Consider the following 24,104-nt stretch of genomic DNA (forward strand, 5'->3'; position numbering starts at 1 on the left):
CACGTCTCTACAGTTGCTCTTGAGCCCCAGGAAAATAATCTTTTGTCAGCAGTTAATCAGTGGCTGAGGATAACAGTATCTGAGTTTTCAGGAACAGCTGCAAAGCTGAAGTTCCCCACCCCAGTTCTAGGGCTGCTTCCATGTTCTACATTGTTATTGACGTGAATTTAAAAAAAGAAAAACACACAGACACCCATGTACGAAAGGAAGGTGATATCCCCAGCCTAAGAACTTTGTTTTGCCCATAACTTCTAACATTTGTAGAATTCTTTATTGGTCATCAAATGCCATGCAATATGATCATAAATGTGTTCATAATATAATTTGTCCACAGTCATAGGTGGATGAAATAGGGGTGGGGCTAATCAGAAAAAAAACTGTGGCAGGTCGTGCCATGGCTGGAGCTGGCCATACATGGGAAAATGGCAAATTGGGTTGATAAGACCACTGGGTCCTCAGGCCAATAATTGGATTATATGTAGTGATGAGCGAATTTTTTCACCAGGCATGGATTCGCAGCGAATTTCTGCATTTCGCCATTGGCGAATTCATTTGCGAAACTTCTGTGAAAATTCACAGCGGAAAAATTTGTCGCACGGAATTTTTTTGTTGCGCGTCAAAATGGGCACGGACGTGTCAAAATAAGGACGCAGTCGCGACAAAAAAATCACGTGACAAACGTGTTTCGCAAACTTTTCACCGTTTCGCGAACTGGACAGATTCGCTCATCACTAATAATATGGACTTTTTTGGCCCATGCCCAGCAGGATTTTTTTTCAACCTGCCGATATGTATCTGGCTGACCCCCAAACACACGTCAGTTGGGCAGGCTATTGTTTTAGCCAATAAGCTGGCAACTTAGTCTGGAGTGTCAAAGTGAGCAGTCAACATCGGCCTGAGAATGGCTATTTTAAGTGATATAAAGCATGGCCTTGCCAGATCGGCACATTGGCAAAAATGCTGGGAATCTCGATGGTTTCAGGTAGCCATATGCCATTAGATATGAACAATTATAAAGTTAGCATATGACTAAGTGTTAAGGAAAGCATGAAACGCGTAACGCTATGTTATATCATGTATAATGAATGACTTTCTCCTTTTACAAACCTGGTCCTTGTCTTTCTCCATATGTTCCTCTAGCCGAATGTACAAGGCAGTGCACTCTAGGCTCCCATTTATTCTGCTCAGTTGCCATTGGATATTTCCTATGTCTTGTGCCTTTGAATTTGTAGACAGACTGACAGCTTTAAAAAAGGTCCCAACAAAAATAAATACCTCTGGGTTCTGGACTGAATTCTACAAGCCCGTCCCTATTCTAACCGCAGTATAAACAATTGTGGGGTTGGCGAGCGACCAACCCATTGCATTACAGAAACTCCAGTAGCATTTTCAGCATAAATCTTTAAATCTCTTGAAAAGTAAAGGGTAAGGAGTTCATACCATCATAACTCCCACTTTAATGCTCAGCAAGAGCAATTATGTTCATTAAATACTGTAATATCCGATTTGGGTGCTGCTGTAATATTCTGTGATGTAACAGAAAGTCAACAGTAACCTGGATTTGTTACGAATGCTCTGAGCTTTTTATTTAACCAAATAAATTACTATATGGAATGTTCTAACACAAGATGACCCTGAGATGTTAATAGCCCACCACATTAAGCTACATATTTTCTTTAAAACCTTTTAATATTTGGACTCCAAGTCATCTCCCATTAATGTCCATGTACATCCAGTACTCCTGGATCTCGCTGATTTTTTGTAATTTACATTTAAGATCCTCCAGTTGCCTTTAGTAATGAATCATTTGAGTTGCCCGTCTTAAAAAGTTATCTCTGTTGCCAGATGTTTGGGTCATGTGAGCAGAGATCTTCCTTGTGAATCATAAGCACAAAACAGAACCCTACACACACATTACTGGTTTATAGTCCTTCATCATCCGAGACATAAGACAACTCTATAGTTATGCTGGCTATACACAGTGAAGATCTGCTTGGCAAACAATTAGGAGCACAATGGGGCCCTATGGAAACCTGCTGGGAGAAGACCACACCCATAGCTTAATGCAGTCCTCAACCAGGAGTTTCCAACCTTCTTGATTGAAAACTTAGCTCCAATCATATACTAGCAGAAGAGGTCATCATTAAGCTTATCCATTCAGTAGCCTATAGCCCCCAACCCTAACCATGGGCAGATAATAGGGTGCAGAAGGGAAGGTCCCACCATGGCAGCCATCAACCCTGCTGTGCAACTTGGGAAGACTAGAAAGACCAGAAAAGAGGAGCAGGGCTGAAAATCAGGAGTGGGGGCCCTATGTGGGTTTAATTCATCATATATATATTTTTTTTTATATATATATATACTTTAATTTTTATTGATTTTTGACACGTTTTGTAAACATAGCATATTATTTGTTAGATACATTATCAAGCTTAGGTAATTTTTAACATTCAGTTTGTTGCATATTTACGTGCATATTAGGAAGAGAAGGGGGGAAGGAAGAGAGGGGGGCAGAGGAGAAAGGGAAGGGAGGGGGCAAAGGGAAAAAAAGAGCAAGAACCAATATAACTTTTTGCGCTCTAGGTTTCACTGCTAATGTGAGATGTTCATTGTTGTTAGTTTAGGATCTCCCACAGTTATCTATTATATATATATATATCTTTTAAAGGAGACGGAAAGGCTAATAAAGAGTTAATCTCAAGCTGCAGGCATACCTTCAGTTCTCTCAATAGGGCCCTTAAGTCTCCCCATATTTCTCCCGTTCAGATGATCAGAAGCCTCATAGGAAAAAAAAACACTGAGCTCTGTAAAGTAAGTTCCCATAATGCCTCACTCCTGCACCAAGACCCCTGTACATACTCAGTTTGTAAGAATATGAGGAAGCTTCCTGCTGATTGGCTCAGATCCACATTCCTAAGGGGCAGGGAGGGAGTTCTTAGCATTCTTGAGGGAGGGGGGAGCAGGAGAGGGGAGAGAGGAGAGAGCTGCGTGTCTCTGGCACTGGAAAACAGAGACAACAAGTCCTGTTTCTTTTGACAGAGGACTCAGTGCAGCATTTCTGTAAGTGCTTATGGCTGTATTTACATAGACCTTTCTGATAAAGCTTACTGAGTTTTTACCTTTCCTTCTCCTTTAAAAATGTAAGTAAAAAAAATGTAGCCTTTGATTTTCTTTGTGCCCATTTGTAATAATACAATATACACAGAATACTGCCCCTTTACCTTCCTGTCTACTGATATAACTAACTGTCCATCTGTATCTGTCAGAAATGCTACAATGTCCGTGATTGCCTGAATATTCTAGAAAGCAGGCTGGGAACAAGACTAGATATAGAGGAAAACCACTGAGCATACAGCCTTCAATTGAAAGCAATTTATCAATCTCAGATACTGTTAATTCCCTTTCAGGGCAGCGAGTTAGTAATTGTCAAACATGATAACATCAGCACCAAGGGGGACACCTACAGAGACGCACACAGGAAGGGACTATTCATTTGCCAGATAATAATCATATAATACCAATAAACGAGGCATAATGGTTTCAGGGCAGTGTCGGACTGGGACCCCAGGGGCCCACCAGAAACCCTTAGACCATGGGCCCACTTTCCAAATTATTTTTCCTCCTTTCCTCACTCAACTCCCATTTAATTCTCCAAGTCTCTTTTATTTACTGCATCTATTCTTCCATCTACTTCTCCTCTTTGTTCCCATTCAGAAATAGGGAATGGCCATGAAACAGGCCAAATGGTCAGGAGCAGGAGGGCCCACTGACACCTGGTATCCTGGTGGGATACCCACCGAGCCCCTCAGATTTATACATTTTCTGGTATTGTTGAACTGTGTAATTGAACGTAACTGAAGGCAAGATGATGTCAGGGAAAGGGACTCTAATGGGGGATAGAGTAGGCAAGAAGGTGCTTCAACTGTGGCCTAGTCAAGGTGCTATAGCCTACCAATGCGAAACTGCAGGTTGTATTTCAAATAACCAGGGTCACATTGACCAGAGAATTTCCTCAGATCTTAGTGGTCCTCAGACTATTCAACTATAGTCCCATCAGCTGATTTTTCCCCACTGTAGGCATCTATGATACCTACAACCATCTGTATCATATTGCTGTAAAAGTGGGCCCTGGTTTTCAGGTTCTCAAGTGGGCCCTTGGAGGACCATGCACACATTGTGGCCCCATGACCCACCACCACTAAGCACAGCCCTGAACTAGGAGCCCAATGTAAAGTTCAGTTCCTTTCTTTATAGGAAAGGGCATATCAAAGAGAAAGTATCTTTAAAAACCATATATTCTAGCAAGGTGGTGGGGGGGAAGCCCACATTCTTTTTCTCTTAGGTGCAGCTTCACAAGGAAGATAAGTAGTACTGACAAGTCAATAAACTATCAAGGAATAATAAAAATTTCATTAGTATGCCAGCTGGGAGCAAAGACATCAAACACTAAAGGCAGTAATAATCTGGTTCCCCCCTTGCTTCCATGTGCTGTGTTGAAAAGACTGGCCCGGAGCCCAAATCGAGATATTAGCTGCTTGGATTAATTCGGCTCGCTGGCGAGCAGCATTCTCATACTGTATTTAAAGCAGGGACATCACAGCAATGGCTCCATATCGACAGGACAATTACTCCGGGGCGACAACACTTAATGTCAGCTGCTTAGATTCTGAAGATGTTTCAAAGAAAAGATCAGAAGATAGATATCGATCCGGCCTGGAGTGAGTTGTAGGCAGTGCAAGCTCAGGGTTTCTGGCAATGCGCTTGCACTTTTTCAGCAGGATAATCCATAAAATTGAATGTATTCGGCAAGCCACAAAAATGCTTTCAAAGTGACAGTATTTTTCAAAGCTTTATAGAGAGATAAAGATACAAGTTATTAAGAATATATAGAGATGCTGTCCCCTCATTGGGCAGCATTCAGGTATAGGCTGCTCTTAGAGTCCCATAGTATTGCCCCAAGCTGTTCCATTCAGGACTCCATGGACATTAGTGCAAAAATTAGATATAAGTCGCCTTGTTTTTAAACCTTTGAATCCTACCATGGACATAGAGCACAGGCCTATATTCCCCCCATAATTACAGAGCTACTGGCATTCAGCAGTACTATATTGATGAGGGGTGGGATGGAGAAGACTAGCACGGGATGGAGAAGACTAGCACGGCTTGATTCCTAGACTGAATGATAAAGAACATATGCAACCAAGGGTTCATTGCCTAATCTGAAGCTGCATTTACAATCAACATTAGAAAAAAAAATGTCCACAGCAAGAGAAAAGCAACATTTTGGGCTTCACTGGGCCCTTTATCAAGCCTAAAAGTGACTGGTGTTGCAAGGTATGATATAGTGAAGAAAAGGAGAAGGAAAGTGGGATGTTTAGGGAATGGGGTGGAGAACAAGCTTACATAGTATCACAAGTGTGAAGATGGCCATACATAGTAAGGTTCGCTCATTTGGCGAGGTCACCAAACAAATCTTACCCTCAATATGGCCAGATATTGGTCAGGGGGACCTGTCGGAGGGTATCATACATGGGCAGATAAGCGGCCAAATTGGTCTGAAGGACTTGAACTGGCAGCTTAAATGTGAATCCTTTGGAGTCAACATTGGTTGTACCCTAAGCTACAGAGAAGGGTGCAGAAGTTATGGCACTGCTGGAGGGGAAGGCTCGGAGAGGCATGTATATATCTCCCACCCCCTGACTTGCACAATATTCAGATAAGCCTTTTGGGTGATCAGTTTGATGGCACAGAGGATCAGACAGTGTATAACCGCCTGTAGGCACTGAGAAATAGCATGGCTCTATTAGAGACTGGATAACAGCAGCCTATATGCAACGTAGGGTTCTTTGCCTAATCTGTCACTATAGAGGGGATGAGTTTGGACACAAATGCTCGCTCAGCCAAATGCATGGGGATGTAAGGGGATCAGCAGATGTAAGGGGATCCTCTATGGAGCTGCAAATGGAGGCCCATGGCAATTGCCAACTCTCCTCCATTCAAAAACGGAGCCATTAAGAAGCCATAATAAAGAGCTGACTACAAGTATGATAATGTTTTATGGTGAAATACTGTTGTTCCTGTCTTCCTAGAATTAAAAAATGTTGCTTATATGTAAAAAAACATTGATGTTCAGATGCTGGGAGTAACAGTGTCTGTAGCGGTGCCCAAGGTTCATAAACTCCTTCCCTAAAACCACATATATTAATGTGCCCGACCACAGACACTCAATATAATGGAATGACGAGAGGCAGGCAACACAATGACGGATATGCATTATCACTCGTGGCTAATAAATATTCTATCAAAAATACTCTTACAAATTAGACTGAGCCCATAAATCTGGAAATGCTTATTTTCTCACACATCCAGATGATATAAAGTGGGGCAGGTTCCTCGTGTTGCACATAACAACATTTATTGGAAGAGCAGTAAAATGGAAGTGCTTTCTCATGTAACGCCATGACATTTATGAGGAAATGCACTATAGTCAATCCGGCCATTACTCTATTGTTTCCTAATTTATGGCTAATGCTTTTTTGAATATAGACCTGAAGGCCTGACTGTTGGAAGCCCAACATGAGATATCACAGGATGCATTATTCCCGGCGCTTGCTGCTGCTGCCAAGTTATAAGACTCATGACTGAAGGCAGATCCAGGAGCATTCAATAGATCCGTAGGCAACAATGACATCCTATGAACAAAGGGAAATGTTTTGATGAGCTGAGGACCATGACAACCGGATCTGGGCTAAAAAGACTCCACCTTATGTTTTGGACTTCTATAACAACCCAAGGCCACCACAGTTCTAAGGATAACAACCCCCAAGAATGTTGAATAGTATACACTCATCAGTAGAGATGTTGGTTTGGGTGCCAAGCCCCAAACCTACAGCCAAGGGGAGCGGATTTAACCAATTATGAAAAGATGAGAAGGCACTCAGGCCCAAGTGAAGGGCAGTAGAAACTGAAGTGTCTTTTAAAAAAGCCTTACGCGTTTTGTGCTCCAAGGCACTATAGGTGCCCATACACGTTAAGATCCGCTCGCTTATTGAGGTCGCCAAGCGAGCGGATCTTCTCCCGATATCCCCACCTATGTGTGGCCGATATCGGGAGAATTCAGGCCCTGGGGCCAAACGATCGAATTATAACGGGAGCAATGGCCCGATTTCCGGCCAGATATCGGTCGGGCATGCCCCTCGTTCCTGCCCCTACACAGGCCAACAAGCTGCCGAATTGGTCCAAGGGACCGTTATTGGCAGCTACAATCGGCCCATGTATGGCCACCTTTAGTCATAGGCTACACAATATTGAAAAGAAGAAGTATTTAAGAGCACAGTAACCATAGGAACACAAGGAAGAGAAAAAAGGGCCACCACAGTCCTTTAGCAGGGATCTGTGCCCACTAAATATGCCCCCAGTAGCCCCCCCATATTCTTTTCTGTTGATTCCCGGTACATGTTCTATGCTGCTGTCACTTACTTGAGCTTATTATTAAATATACTGTTCAAGTTGGCCATATACGTTGGGTTGAACCCATTGCCCCATACGCAGCTGGACTATCTATGTGTATAATACTTTACAGTTCTGCATATTTGCATTCATTCAAGTTGTAGCTGCCATATTGCTTGCCTAAGCATGTACTAATTGGTAAAAGAAAACAAAATCTACAAAACCACGGTCCCATATAGGCTGGGCATGGGTGTGTCTTGTGTCAACTGGGGGAGTGGCAAAAAATATCACTTTGAATATCTCATTGAATCTTTGTTTTGTTCTAGAAGTGCCCAAAGTTTAATGACACAGTAATAGCCATCTCGCCTCCTATTGCCCATGACCCGCTGCCCATTCGTTGGCACTGTTCTACCTGGTCTTCTAGAGAATTCTGGAGAGCAACCAAATGAGTTACAGAGAAGCCGAAACTAATTACAGATAACACATACAATGCTATTATATTAAACATCTCAGGGAGTAATTTACTCTTCATTTATCTTGAGCAGTGACAGAATTTTAATCTTGGAAACGGTGCCGTAAAAGACTGTGTTCTTGCTACAACCCAATTACTGGAATAACCATCAAGTTTAAGCTAAGTCAGTCGCCTGAAAAATATCAAATCAGAAAGCCATTAGGAAGCGATCTGAGCGGGGGGGGGGGGTATATATAAAAAAAAGCATTTTACTTTTTCTGAAAATAAAGTAAATAACAGGTCATAGACCGTTGTGACTGTTAGTTTATGTTGGTGGGATGTTGACTATTCCTGCAGTCGCAGTAGAGGAGTACAAATTAAAACTTCCGACCCGTGTCAGAATTAAGAAGCATTTCAGTGGACTTGTCTATGTGGGAATAAGCTCAATAGCACATAGATGGGTAATTCTGGGATCTGTCTTGGTTCACAGTTAAGGGCAGGGATCTCCAACCTTTCTTACTCGGGAGCCACAGTCAAATGTAAAAAGACTTGGGGAGCAACACAAGCACCATAAACGTTCATGGAGGAGCCAAATAAGGGCTGTGATTGGCTATTAGGGGGCCTCTATGCACCCTATTGGCTTACAGGGGCTTTATTTGGTAGGAAATCTTGTTTTTATTCAACCAAAACTTGCCCCCAAGTCAGGAATTCAAAAATAACCTGGTTTGGGGGCACTGAGAGCAACATCCAAGGGGTTGGGGAGCCACATGTTGCCCCTGAGCCACAGATTGGGGATCACTGATTAAGGGGATCATTAAATATGTGCATCCTGACCAGGGTCCCCAGCATTGCCCATTGTTTCAGTTGCTTGTGACTGCAGGTCCTACCAGGGCTGAATTTAAAATCTGTGCACCCCTAGTCCCATCTGTGAACCCCTCCCTCCCTGCTCAAACCCAACATCCCCTCGAACCCCACACAGCTCATACCTCCCTGCCCCCCTGTAGACTGCACTACCTCCAGGTGACTTCCACCAACCTCCAGCAATTAAGGACACTTGGACGTCCTTGGTGAAACTGCGGCCAGTGGACAACATGCCGTGGCCAATTCTTTGCTGCCCTAGCCCTGGGACTTTGTGGCCTTTGCTTTCTATTGGATAAATGAAAATGGAGACATAAAGCCTACAGAGTAGAGGGCCCCTGCAAAAACCATCCTCCCCAGTTACTCCATATGCCTCCATGTTCATCTGCGTCATATCACAGTTGCAACATGCTCACGGAAAGACCACCTGGTCTTGTGCATGTTCTTGGTTGAGGGTCACACCTTTAGAAGCTCTCCCAATATGGCAGCCACCAACCTTGCTGTATGAATGAAGGTATAGAGGAAGGAGGAAAGACCTATTAGTAGTTTGATGGATCAGTTGGGTAGAGGAGAATATCTGATACTTTCAAAATGCCTTTATTTCCCCTTTAATGAACAAATAATACATTATATAAAAACCACTGAGTTTTCTTGTTGGTAGAGAGTGGCTATAGACGTATAGAGGCAGCAGGGAACAGATACACTCACAAGGATACAGCTATTATTAGCAATGGGAGCTGAACCATGAAGACACATTGCACTGTATTTCCGTCATACAGAACACATATGAAAGGAGGTGGAAAAAATTAAATCAGACTGCAGGGTAGATGGGCTTTCAAATGAAAATATCACTCTGGGCTAAAAATGGGAGAGAGCCAGCAATGCGTGGAGCCGTGACTGCTGTTTACATTGTAGGGCTCACCCCAGGGGCCCGCGGCACATCTTGGGAGATCTGATAACATTCACTTTTTCCTAACGGTTTAGTTTCCTGGGAGTCTTTTCACTTGTCAAACGGCTGAAAAAACATCTCCTAAGCAAAGTATTGGGTGTATATATTCCACAGTCAGAAAATAGGGGAATATCCACCTGATTTATATTGGCAAAAATTGTACAATAATAAAGGCAAAAGTATATTTATGCAGGAATAATTGTTTGGTATCTTTGTACAGTTCCTGCTGAAATTGGCTTAGTACAGAATAAAATCTATACTGTCATTGCTTATGGTATCTCTCTGTAAAGGCTATGAGAAAACTTAGGAGGCTGTTCCTGCTGGATTGTGCTTAGTACAGGGGAATCCCTATGCTGCCATAGTTTTATGGTATCTCTCTGTACAGCCTATGAGCAAACTTAGGGGGCTGTTCCTGCTGAATTGTGCTTAGTACAGGGGAATCCCTATGTGCCATAGTTTTATGGTATCTCTCTGTACAGGCTATGAGCAAACTTAGGGGGCTGTTCCTGCTGGATTGTGCTTAGTACAGGGGATTTCCTATGCTGCCATAGTTTTATGGTATCTCTCTGTACATGCTATGAGCAAACTTAGGGGGCTGTTCCTGCTGAATTGTGCTTAGTACAGGGGAATCTCTATTTTCCATAGTTTTATGGTATCTCTCTGTACAGGCTATGAGCAAACTTAGGGGGCTGTTCCTGCTGAATTGTGCTTAGTAGAGGGGAATCCCTATGCTGCCATAGTTTTATGGTATCTCTCTGTACAGGCTATGAGCAAACTTAGGGGGCTGTTCCTGCTGAATTGTGCTTAGTACAGGGGAATCCCTATGTGCCATAGTTTTATGGTATCTCTCTGTACAGGCTATGAGCCAACTTAGGGGGCTGTTCCTGCTGAATTGTGCTTAGTACAGGGGAATCTCTATTTGCCATAGTTTTATGGTATCTCTCTGTACAGGCTATGAGCAAACTTAGGGGGCTGTTCCTGCTGAATTGTGCTTAGTACAGGGGAATCCCTATGCTGCCATAGTTTTATGGTATCTCTCTGTACAGGCTATGAGCAAACTTAGGGGGCTGTTCCTGCTGAATTGTGCTAAGTACAGGGGAATCCCTATTTGCCATAGTTTTATGGTATCTCTCTGTACAGGCTATGAGCAAACTTAGGGGGCTGTTCCTGCTGAATTGTGCTTAGTACAGGGGAATCTCTATTTGCCATCGTTTTATGGTATCTCTCTGTACAGGCTATGAGCAAACTTAGGGGGCTGTTCCTGCTGATTTGTGCTAAATACTGTTTCTCAGTAGCATTTAATGGATGTTGTATTGGTTGCTGCCAACTTAAAGAGCTTTAAGGTTTCCACTCTTGGGGTTGCAGAAGGGCCAGACTGTGGATCTGAGCATCTTGTCTTCTGTTTATTTGAAAATTAGAATCAGTTAAGGAGAAAGTAAGGTTATCCTTGTAACCGTGATTACACTGCTGCTAAATCTGAATAACAAACATCTGTCATTTATTTTTTGTTTTTTTAGCTGCAGTCTCCCTAAATCTCCATCCCTCAGGGACCTCTTTTGCCAGATGAATGAGGTTTGCTGATTAGCTGAGCTACCTCCCTGGCAAACACAGATTTTCCATTACCGACAGCTCTTTTACATTAGATGCCTGGAAACTAGTAGCCAACGGAACTCTCTGTAATGCCCCTGTGATTGTGTAGCTGATATATACGGGGTCAGATCAGTAAGCAAATTGGAAATTGCCTCTATTTTCATCATCCTATGGCTATAAATACACATACAGTATATTAGATCAAGCTCTTATACTACTATAGGCACCATCTCTCCCTACTATACCTGCTATCCCACAGCCCCAGTCCCTTCCCAGAGGCTATTATCCCCCCACTGCTACTATAGGCACCATCTCTCCCTACTATACCTGTTATCCCACAGCCACACCCCCTTCCCAGAGGCTATTATCCCCCCCACTGCTACTATAGGCACCATCTCCCCCTACTATACCTGCTATCCCACAGCCACACCCCCTTCCCAGAGGCTATTATCCCCCCACTGCTACTATAGGCACCATCTCTCCCTACTATACCTGCTATCCCACAGCCACAGTCCCTTCCCAGAGGCTATTATCCCACTGCTACTATAGGCACCATCTCTCCCTACTATACCTGCTATCCCACAGCCACAGTCCCTTCCCAGAGGCTATTATCCCACTGCTACTATAGGCACCATCTCTCCCTACTATACCTGTTATCCCACAGCCCCAGTCCCTTCCCAGAGGCTATTATCCCCCCACTGCTACTATAGGTACCATCTCTCCCTACTATACCTGCTATCCCACAGCCCCAGTCCCTTCCCAGAGGCTATTATCCCCCCACTGCTACTATAGGCACCATCTCTCCCTACTATACCTGCTATCCCACAGCCACAGTCCCTTCCCAGAGGCTATTATCCCCCACTGTTACTATAGGCACCATCTCTCCCTACTATACCTGCTATCCCACAGCCCCAGTCCCTTCCCAGAGGCTATTATCCCCCCACTGCTACTATAGGCACCATCTCTCCCTACTATACCTGCTATCCCACAGCCACAGTCCCTTCCCAGAGGCTATTATCCCCCACTGCTACTATAGGCACCATCTCTCCCTACTATACCTGCTATCCCACAGCCCCAGTCCCTTCCCAGAGGCTATTATCCCCCCACTGCTACTATAGGCACCATCTCTCCCTACTATACCTGCTATCCCACAGCCCCAGTCCCTTCCCAGAGGATATTATCCCCCCACTGCTACTATAGGCACCATCTCTCCCTACTATACCTGCTATCCCACAGCCACAGTCCCTTCCCAGAGGCTATTATCCCCCACTGCTACTATAGGCACCATCTCTCCCTACTATACCTGCTATCCCACAGCCCCAGTCCCTTCCCAGAGGCTATTATCCCCCCACTGCTACTATAGGCACCATCTCTCCCTACTATACCTGCTATCCCACAGCCCCAGTCCCCTTCCCAGAGGCTATTATCCCCCCACTGCTACTATAGGCACCATCACTCCCTACTATACCTGCTATCCCACAGCCATAGTCCCTTCCCAGAGGCTATTATCCCCCCACTGCTACTATAGGCACCATCTCTCCCTACTATACCTGCTATCCCACAGCCCCAGTCCCTTCCCAGAGGCTATTATCCCCCCACTGCTACTATAGGCACCATCTCTCCCTACTATACCTGCTATCCCACAGCCCCAGTCCCTTCCCAGAGGCTATTATCCCCCCACTGCTACTATAGGCACCATCTCTCCCTACTATACCTGCTATCCCACAGCCCCAGTCCCTTCCCAGAGGCTATTATCCCCCCACTGCTACTATAGGCACCATCTCTCCCTACTATACCTGCTATCCCACAGCCCCAGTCCCTTCCCAGAGGCTATTATCCCCCCACTGCTACTATAGGCACCATCTCTCCCTACTATACCTGCTATCCCACAGCCCCAGTCCCTTCCCAGAGGCTATTATCCCCCCACTGCTACTATAGGCACCATCTCTCCCTACTATACCTGCTATCCCACAGCCACAGTCCCTTCCCAGAGGCTATTATCCCACTGCTACTATAGGCACCATCTCTCCCTACTATACCTGCTATCCCACAGCCCCAGTCCCTTCCCAGAGGCTATTATCCCCCCACTGCTACTATAGGCACCATCTCTCCCTACTATACCTGTTATCCCACAGCCACACCCCCTTCCCAGAGGCTATTATCCCCCCCACTGCTACTATAGGCACCATCTCCCCCTACTATACCTGCTATCCCACAGCCACACCCCCTTCCCAGAGGCTATTATCCCCCACTGCTACTATAGGCACCATCTCTCCCTACTATACCTGCTATCCCACAGCCACAGTCCCTTCCCAGAGGCTATTATCCCACTGCTACTATAGGCACCATCTCTCCCTACTATACCTGTTATCCCACAGCCCCAGTCCCTTCCCAGAGGCTATTATCCCCCCACTGCTACTATAGGTACCATCTCTCCCTACTATACCTGCTATCCCACAGCCCCAGTCCCTTCCCAGAGGCTATTATCCCCCCACTGCTACTATAGGCACCATCTCTCCCTACTATACCTGCTATCCCACAGCCACAGTCCCTTCCCAGAGGCTATTATCCCCCACTGTTACTATAGGCACCATCTCTCCCTACTATACCTGCTATCCCACAGCCCCAGTCCCTTCCCAGAGGCTATTATCCCCCCACTGCTACTATAGGCACCATCTCTCCCTACTATACCTGCTATCCCACAGCCACAGTCCCTTCCCAGAGGCTATTATCCCCCACTGCTACTATAGGCACCATCTCTCCCTACTATACCTGCTATCCCACAGCCCCAGTCCCTTCCCAGAAGCTATTATCCCCCCACTGCTACTATAGGCACCATCTCTCCCTACTATACCTGCTATCCCACAGCCCCAGTCCCTTCCCAGAGGCTATTATCCCCCCACTGCTACTATAGGCACCATCTCTCCCTACTATACCTGCTATCCCACAGCCCCAGTCCCTTCCCAGAGGATATTATCCCCCCACTGCTACTATAGGCACCATCTCTCCCTACTATACCTGCTATCCCACAGCCACAGTCCCTTCCCAGAGGCTATTATCCCCCACTGCTACTATAGGCACCATCTCTCCCTACTATACCTGCTATCCCACAGCCCCAGTCCCTTCCCAGAGGCTATTATCCCCCCACTGCTACTATAGGCACCATCTCTCCCTACTATACCTGCTATCCCACAGCCCCAGTCCCTTCCCAGAGGCTATTATCCCCCCACTGCTACTATAGGCACCATCACTCCCTACTATACCTGCTATCCCACAGCCATAGTCCCTTCCCAGAGGCTATTATCCCCCCACTGCTACTATAGGCACCATCTCTCCCTACTATACCTGCTATCCCACAGCCCCCAGTCCCTTCCCAGAGGCTATTATCCCCCCACTGCTACTATAGGCACCATCTCTCCCTACTATACCTGCTATCCCACAGCCCCAGTCCCTTCCCAGAGGCTATTATCCCCCCACTGCTACTATAGGCACCATCTCTCCCTACTATACCTGCTATCCCACAGCCCCAGTCCCTTCCCAGAGGCTATTATCCCCCCACTGCTACTATAGGCACCATCTCTCCCTACTATACCTGCTATCCCACAGCCCCAGTCCCTTCCCAGAGGCTATTATCCCCCACTGCTACTATAGGCACCATCTCTCCCTACTATACCTGCTATCCCACAGCCCCAGTCCCTTCCCAGAGGCTATTATCCCCCCACTGCTACTATAGGCACCATCTCTCCCTACTATACCTGCTATCCCACAGCCCCAGTCCCTTCCCAGAGGCTATTATCCCACTGCTACTATAGGCACCATCTCTCCCTACTATACCTGCTATCCCACAGCCCCAGTCCCTTCCCAGAGGCTATTATCCCCCCACTGCTACTATAGGCACCATCTCTCCCTACTATACCTGCTATCCCACAGCCCCAGTCCCTTCCCACAGCCTATTATCCCCCCACTGCTACTATAGGCACCATCTCTCCCTACTATACCTGCTATCCCACAGCCCCAGTCCCTTCCCAGAGGCTATTATCCCCCCACTGCTACTATAAGCACCATCTCTCCCTACTATACCTGCTATCCCACAGCCCCAGTCCCTTCCCAGAGGCTATTATCCCCCCACTGCTACTATAGGCACCATCTCTCCCTAGTATACCTGCTATCCCACAGCCCCAGTCCCTTCCCAAAGGCTATTATCCCCCCACTGCTACTATAGGCACCATCTCTCCCTACTATACCTGCTATCCCACAGCCCCAGTCCCTTCCCAGAGGCTATTATCCCCCCACTGCTACTATAGGCACCATCTCTCCCTACTATACCTGCTATCCCACAGCCCCAGTCCCTTCCCAGAGGCTATTATCCCACTGCTACTATAGGCACCATCTCTCCCTAGTATACCTGCTATCCCACAGCCCCAGTCCCTTCCCAGAGGCTATTATCCCCCCACTGCTACTATAGGCACCATCTCTCCCTACTATACCCCTCATCCAGAATTCAAACATGGAGACAATACAAACGTAAGAGTAATGAGGTTTCTTCTTAGAATTCACCATAGCAGCAATGCTAACCATGGTACCTCTGCTATTCTCCTGTTATATAACAAATAGAGATGCACTGACTCCAGGATTCGGTTCGGGAATCGGCCAAGATTCTGTCTTTTTTTTCCGAATCCAAGTGCCAAAAACCAAATCCGAATCCCTAAAAAATCAATACCGCAGGTTTCTTATTTCTGCAAAACTTATAAAGTCCAAAAGGTTTAATACAACATGGAGCAAACTATATGTATCCATCAATGCCCAATCACGTGACTAATCTGATTGCAATTTGTGAGACCATATGGAGTTGTTTACTGTGCCGGTCCCACTGGGTCGGATGGGGGTGCAGCTACCTGACCCACACTATCCCAGCCGTTATTGCACGCCAGGTACTAAAACATAGAGAATATATAGAAAGTAATTGCTTTCAGCTTCACTGCTTCTCATTCATAAACCAAAGCCCGGACTGAGCGTAATTACGTCTGTTATTTAATAACAGTAGCTCTCCAATTCCACTTTGATGATTTATTCACAAGCTGTTTTTCATTTTACAGCAAAGCATTTGGTTATTATTTTTCTCACTCCCGTATAGTTTTTAACCCTTAAATCTGGTTTATAAAGAGTTTAATATCAAACACTGCAAAAAAAAAAAAAAAATATATATATATATAGAAAATAAAATACAACACCAGCAGTCTGGGTTTTCAGTTGAGAATTGGGTCAAAAAAAGAAAAATAATAATTTGGGGGTTTTATATAAGAAAGTGCAAAACGAGCTGACAGAAGCCATGAAATGATATGTTGGAAGGTAACACAATATTTTCACACTGCTCATGTATAATGTAGCCTTGGAGAACATCTGCGTTGAGTTAGAGGCTCATTTCGGCACAAGGAGAGATCTGCGTCAGCGAGACTGTCGGGTTAATAACAGAGAACGCCACAAGTAATATTAAATACAATCCGCAGCGCTACAGAAAATCTCTTAAAAAGTCAGCTCCCATCGAAAAAGTCTAGAGGATAATGTAATTGGAGAAATGAATATACAGTGGATGTGATGGGTTTCAGAGCGGCCAATCAAATTTGATAAGGTTTAAAATATGATGGCTCTATTATTATTATTATTATAGTCTTTTACCTTATAGTAAAGGACAATATACATTCCCAGACTGCCTAGTGCTCCTTAGGGAGACCCAAAGCAATGGATATGGGGCAGCCTGAAGGCCAGTTAAGATAAACATCATATGAATACTCTCTGATCGTCTGGATGAAAGTGTGAAAAATAAACAATACAGTCAAATATCTATAGTTATGACCTTTAGGATGTGGTCCAGTCAAGGGCAACTACACTAAAAACAATTTGGACAAATCCTTTGTTGTGCTAAAAAGGGGACCTGAAGGCTGAGAGGAAATGGTATCTATAGTAGCAAAGGAATAGCAGGTATAGTAGGGAGAGATGGTGCCTATAGTAGCAGTGGGGGGATAATAGCCTCTGGGAAGGGACTGGGGTTGTGGGATAGCAGGTATAGTAGGGGGAGATGGTGCCTATAGTAGCAGTGGGGGGGATAATAGCCTCTGGGAAGGGACTGGGGCTGTGGGATAGCAGGGATAGTAGGGAGAGATGGTGCCTATAGTAGCAGTGGGGGGATAATAGCCTCTGGGAAGGGACTGGGGCTGTGGGATAGCAGGTATAGTAGGGAGAGATGGTGCCTATAGTAGCAGTGGGGGGATAATAGCCTCTGGGAAGGGACTGGGGCTGTGGGATAGCAGGTATAGTAGGGAGAGATGGTGCCTATAGTAGCAGTGGGGGGATAATAGCCTCTGGGAAGGGACTGGGGCTGTGGGATAGCAGGTATAGTAGGGAGAGATGATGCCTATAGTAGCAGTGGGGGGATAATAGCCTCTGGGAAGGGACTGGGGCTGTGGGATAGCAGGTATAGTAGGGAGAGATGGTGCCTATAGTAGCAGTGGGGGGATAATAGCCTCTGGGAAGGGACTGGGGCTGTGGGATAGCAGGTATAGTAGGGAGAGATGGTGCCTATAGTAGGCAGTGGGGGGATAATAGCCTCTGGGAAGGGACTGGGGCTGTGGGATAGCAGGGAGAGATGGGGCCTATAGTAGCAGTGGGGGGATAATAGCCTCTGGGAAGGGACTGGGGCTGTGGGATAGCAGGTATAGTAGGGAGAGATGGTGCCTATAGTAGCAGTGGGGGGATAATAGCCTCTGGGAAGGGACTGGGGCTGTGGGATAGCAGGTATAGTAGGGAGAGATGGTGCCTATAGTAGCAGTGGGGGGATAATAGCCTCTGGGAAGGGACTGGGGCTGTGGGATAGCAGGTATAGTAGGGAGAGATGGTGCCTATAGTAGCAGTGGGGGGATAATAGCCTCTGGGAAGGGACTGGGGCTGTGGGATAGCAGGTATAGTAGGGAGGGATGGTGCCCATAGTAGCAGTGGGGGGATAATAGCCTCTGGGAAGGGACTGGGGCTGTGGGATAGCAGGTATAGTAGGGAGAGATGGTGCCTATAGTAGCAGTGGGATAATAGCCTCTGGGAAGGGACTGGGGCTGTGGGATAGCAGGTATAGTAGGGAGAGATGGTGCCTATAGTAGCAGTGGGGGGATAATAGCCTCTGGGAAGGGACTGGGGCTGTGGGATAGCAGGTATAGTAGGGAGAGATGGTGCCTATAGTAGCAGTGGGATAATAACCTCTGGGAAGGGACTGGGGCTGTGGGATAGCAGGTATAGTAGGGAGAGATGGTGCCTATAGTAGCAGTGGGATAATAGCCTCTGGGAAGGGACTGGGGCTGTGGGATAGCAGGTATAGTAGGGAGAGATGGTGCCTATAGTAGCAGTGGGATAATAGCCTCTGGGAAGGGACTGGGGCTGTGGGATAGCAGGTATAGTAGGGAGAGATGGTGCCTATAGTAGCAGTGGGGGGATAATAGCCTCTGGGAAGGGACTGGGGCTGTGGGATAGTAGGGAGAGATGGAGACCCAAAGCAATGGATATGGGGCAGCCTGAAGGCTAGTTAAGATAAACATCATATGAATACTCTCTGATCGTCTGGATGAAAGTGTGAAAAATAAACAATACAGTCAAATATCTATAGTTATGACCTTTAGGATGTGGTCCAGTCAAGGGCAACTACACTAAAAACAATTTGGACAAATCCTTTGTTGTGCTAAAAAGGGGACCTGAAGGCTGAGAGGAAATGGTATCTATAGTAGCAAAGGAATAGCAGGTATAGTAGGGAGAGATGGTGCCTATAGTAGCAGTGGGGGGATAATAGCCTCTGGGAAGGGACTGGGGCTGTGGGATAGCAGGTATAGTAGGGAGAGATGGTGCCTATAGTAGCAGTGGGGGGATAATAGCCTCTGGGAAGGGACTGGGGCTGTGGGATAGCAGGTATAGTAGGGAGAGATGGTGCCTATAGTAGCAGTGGGGGGGATAATAGCCTCTGGGAAGGGACTGGGGCTGTGGGATAGCAGGGATAGTAGGGAGAGATGGTGCCTATAGTAGCAGTGGGGGGATAATAGCCTCTGGGAAGGGACTGGGGCTGTGGGATAGCAGGTATAGTAGGGAGAGATGGTGCCTATAGTAGCAGTGGGGGGGATAATAGCCTCTGGGAAGGGACTGGGGCTGTGGGATAGCAGGTATAGTAGGGAGAGATGGTGCCTATAGTAGCAGTGGGGGGATAATAGCCTCTGGGAAGGGACTGGGGCTGTGGGATAGCAGGTATAGTAGGGAGAGATGATGCCTATAGTAGCAGTGGGGGGATAATAGCCTCTGGGAAGGGACTGGGGCTGTGGGATAGCAGGTATAGTAGGGAGAGATGGTGCCTATAGTAGCAGTGGGGGGATAATAGCCTCTGGGAAGGGACTGGGGCTGTGGGATAGCAGGGAGAGATGGGGCCTATAGTAGCAGTGGGGGGATAATAGCCTCTGGGAAGGGACTGGGGCTGTGGGATAGCAGGTATAGTAGGGAGAGATGGTGCCTATAGTAGCAGTGGGGGGATAATAGCCTCTGGGAAGGGACTGGGGCTGTGGGATAGCAGGTATAGTAGGGAGAGATGGTGCCTATAGTAGCAGTGGGGGGATAATAGCCTCTGGGAAGGGACTGGGGCTGTGGGATAGCAGGTATAGTAGGGAGAGATGGTGCCTATAGTAGCAGTGGGGGGATAATAGCCTCTGGGAAGGGACTGGGGCTGTGGGATAGCAGGTATAGTAGGGAGAGATGGTGCCTATAGTAGCAGTGGGGGGATAATAGCCTCTGGGAAGGGACTGGGGCTGTGGGATAGCAGGTATAGTAGGGAGGGATGGTGCCCATAGTAGCAGTGGGGGGATAATAGCCTCTGGGAAGGGACTGGGGCTGTGGGATAGCAGGTATAGTAGGGAGAGATGGTGCCTATAGTAGCAGTGGGATAATAGCCTCTGGGAAGGGACTGGGGCTGTGGGATAGCAGGTATAGTAGGGAGAGATGGTGCCTATAGTAGCAGTGGGGGGATAATAGCCTCTGGGAAGGGACTGTGGCTGTGGGATAGCAGGTATAGTAGGGAGAGATGGTGCCTATAGTAGCAGTGGGGGGATAATAGCCTCTGGGAAGGGACTGGGGCTGTGGGATAGCAGGTATAGTAGGGAGAGATGGTGCCTATAGTAGCAGTGGGGGGATAATAGCCTCTGGGAAGGGACTGGGGCTGTGGGATAGCAGGTATAGTAGGGAGAGATGGTGCCTATAGTAGCAGTGGGATAATGACTTATCGGGGGATTGTGGGATAGCCTGCATACAACCCTATGGCTGCCCAACATTTCAAAGAGCCAGATGCCCAATGAAGACAGTTACTTCCACCTGAAACATACTGACGTTAATTTAAACACAAACTTCCACTTGAATAACTTGATATAATTACACCCAACCCTATGTGGAGATACTGCACATTATTCTGCACATACATCAACATTTATCAACCTATTTGTGTTCATTAACAAAATTAGGAGCCACTTGTGCCCCAGGCAAGGCATCAGGCCCATATTCATTCAGTATAATGACACGAAATGAAAGCCCAGATCTGCCTTTGATGCCACAGATAACGGAGACAATTAAAGCAAAGCAATTTCCAAAGCCCGCTTTATGTTGCCTTTAAAAACCGCAGCATTCATTGCTCCGAACCCATTCGTGGTGGAAACCAGAACAGACCTCCTTTACCTTTGATTTATTGCTATAAAACCCAGTCGGCAGAACACACGTTATCCATTTCCAATAGCAAATCCGTGGCACGTTTGGACATTGCTTAGAAATACGACCCAAAGAGGTAATAGAAACCCGCTGGCCACAGCGTATCATTAATTGCCCGAGCCAATAACCCGCGACACATGTGGATTAGCGGGAAAAGCCTTTAACCTGAAATCGATGGCCACTTCATAATGAGCGCCCCAAGTAAACAAACGGTAAATAAGCGGCGCTGTCAGGCACGGCCATTCAATCTGTGACTCTCACTGTAACGAGACAGGAGATTCATTATTCAGAGGTGTTTAAGCAGCCGGCCAATAGCAAGCCACAAATGATTTCGAGAGGCTGAGATCATATTGCCAAATGCCTTTCGCACTTATCTTAAGAGGCAGGCGCCCAAGCTAGCGAGCTTACTCAGCACATGATGAATGGACTGGCGCGCAACCTACACAATGTGCTTATTAGGAGAAAGCGGAGATAATCACATGTGTATAATGAATATATTCCTATTTACCATTTCTAATTATCTCCGACAAATTAACTGTAAAGTACAGTAAATATAATTTTTCATATAGAATATAAGCCCCCTCCGTTGCCCAGCCACATAAGTTTCCGGATGATTCTAGCCTGGCACCGGATGATTCTAGCCTGGCACCGGATGATTCTAGCCTGGTACCGGATGATTCTAGCCTGGCACCGGATGATTCTAGCCTGGTACCGGATGATTCTAGCCTGGCACCGGATGATTCTAGCCTGGTACCGGATGATTCTAGCCTGGCAGCGGATGATTCTAGCCTGGTACCGGATGATTCTAGCCTGGCACCGGATGATTCTAGCCTGGCACCGGATGATTCTAGCCTGGCACCGGATGATTCTAGCCTGGCACCGGATGATTCTAGCCTGGCACCGGATGATTCTAGCCTGGTACCAGATGATTCTAGCATGGCACCGGATGATTCTAGCCTGGTACCAGATGATTCTAGCCTGGTACCGGATGATTCTAGCCTGGCAGTGGATGATTCTAGCCTGGTACCGGATGATTCTAGCCTGGCACCGGATGATTCTAGCCTGGAAGCGCATGATTCTAGCCTGGTACCGGATGATTCTAGCCTGGCAGCGGATGATTCTAGCCTGGCAGCAGATGATTCTAGCCTGGTACACACGTTATCCATTTCCAATAGCAAATCCGTGGCACGTTTGGACATTGCTTAGAAATACGACCCAAAGAGGTAATAGAAACCCGCTGGCCACAGCATATCATTAATTGCCCGAGCCAATAACCCGCGACACATGTGGATTAGCGGGAAAAGCCTTTAACCTGAAATCGATGGCCACTTCATAATGAGCGCCCCAAGTAAACAAACGGTAAATAAGCGGCGCTGTCAGGCACGGCCATTCAATCTGTGACTCTCACTGTAACGAGACAGGAGATTCATTATTCAGAGGTGTTTAAGCAGCCGGCCAATAGCAAGCCACAAATGATTTCGAGAGGCTGAGATCATATTGCCAAATGCCTTTCGCACTTATCTTAAGAGGCAGGCGCCCAAGCTAGCGAGCTTACTCAGCACATGATGAATGGACTGGCGCGCAACCTACACAATGTGCTTATTAGGAGAAAGCGGAGATAATCACATGTGTATAATGAATATATTCCTATTTACCATTTCTAATTATCTCCGACAAATTAACTGTAAAGTACAGTAAATATAATTTTTCATATAGAATATAAGCCCCCTCCGTTGCCCAGCCACATAAGTTTCCGGATGATTCTAGCCTGGCACCGGATGATTCTAGCCTGGCACCGGATGATTCTAGCCTGGTACCGGATGATTCTAGCCTGGCACCGGATGATTCTAGCCTGGTACCGGATGATTCTAGCCTGGCACCGGATGATTCTAGCCTGGTACCGGATGATTCTAGCCTGGCAGCGGATGATTCTAGCCTGGTACCGGATGATTCTAGCCTGGCACCGGATGATTCTAGCCTGGCACCGGATGATTCTAGCCTGGCACCGGATGATTCTAGCCTGGCACCGGATGATTCTAGCCTGGCACCGGATGATTCTAGCCTGGTACCAGATGATTCTAGCATGGCACCGGATGATTCTAGCCTGGTACCAGATGATTCTAGCCTGGTACCGGATGATTCTAGCCTGGCAGTGGATGATTCTAGCCTGGTACCGGATGATTCTAGCCTGGCACCGGATGATTCTAGCCTGGAAGCGGATGATTCTAGCCTGGTACCGGATGATTCTAGCCTGGCAGCGGATGATTCTAGCCTGGCAGCAGATGATTCTAGCCTGGTACCGGATGATTCTATCCTGGCACCGGATGATTCTAGCCTGACACAGGATGATTCTAGCTTGGCACCGGATGATTCTAGCCTGGCACCGGATGATTCTAGCTTGGCACCGGATGATTCTAGCCTGGCACAGGATGATTCTAGCTTGGCACCGGATGATTCTAGCCTGGCACCAGATGATTCTAGCCTGGCAGCACCAGCATCTTTCAAATAAACATTAAGTGGTGGTCAGTGGGCAAGGACAATGGGCAAAGACGCTTAACTTGCCATGCTTCTTCCTAAGATGCCCAAAGTGACTTAAAACTTCCATTTGTTAAGGACCTCAAGTCTTATCTGCCATGTTTTTTCCCATAATTTTGGCATCATTGAGGACCCAAATGGATGATTCTCTTGATGCAATTATGTCCGGTACTGCTCTGGGGAAACTACAAAATGACCTGACCTAGTCTGGGGTTAAGAAGGGACCTGGAGACCTAAACCTGCCCTGTCCCCTCAGCTGACATCAGGAGGGCAGTGGGGTTGGGGAACACTACCCCACCAACCCCAATATCAGTCATTGGGAGCCAGACCTGGACTAGCAATCTGTAGATGCTGGCACATTCCACAAGGGTGTAAGCTGGTGTAAGCCGACATAGACTAATTGAATCCCAGTTTGCACCTGGATTAGTTCCCCGGCATTAGTGAATGCCGTTCTGTGCCCAAAGTGGTTGCCCATTTTTCGGCCCAAACCTGCCCCACCGA

At 46.7% G+C, this 24,104-nt stretch overlaps 1 protein-coding gene across 6 annotated transcripts in view; it reads right to left on the reverse strand.

Annotated features, from left to right (window-relative positions):
- Positions 1-24,104, reverse strand: part of fat3 (FAT atypical cadherin 3) — a 334,300-nt gene that overhangs the window by 271,947 nt on the left and 38,249 nt on the right. The gene's annotated exons all lie outside the window — the stretch shown is intronic.

Source organism: Xenopus tropicalis, chromosome 2, assembly GCF_000004195.4.
Source record: "Xenopus tropicalis strain Nigerian chromosome 2, UCB_Xtro_10.0, whole genome shotgun sequence".
NCBI classification, from domain to species: domain Eukaryota; kingdom Metazoa; phylum Chordata; class Amphibia; order Anura; family Pipidae; genus Xenopus; species Xenopus tropicalis.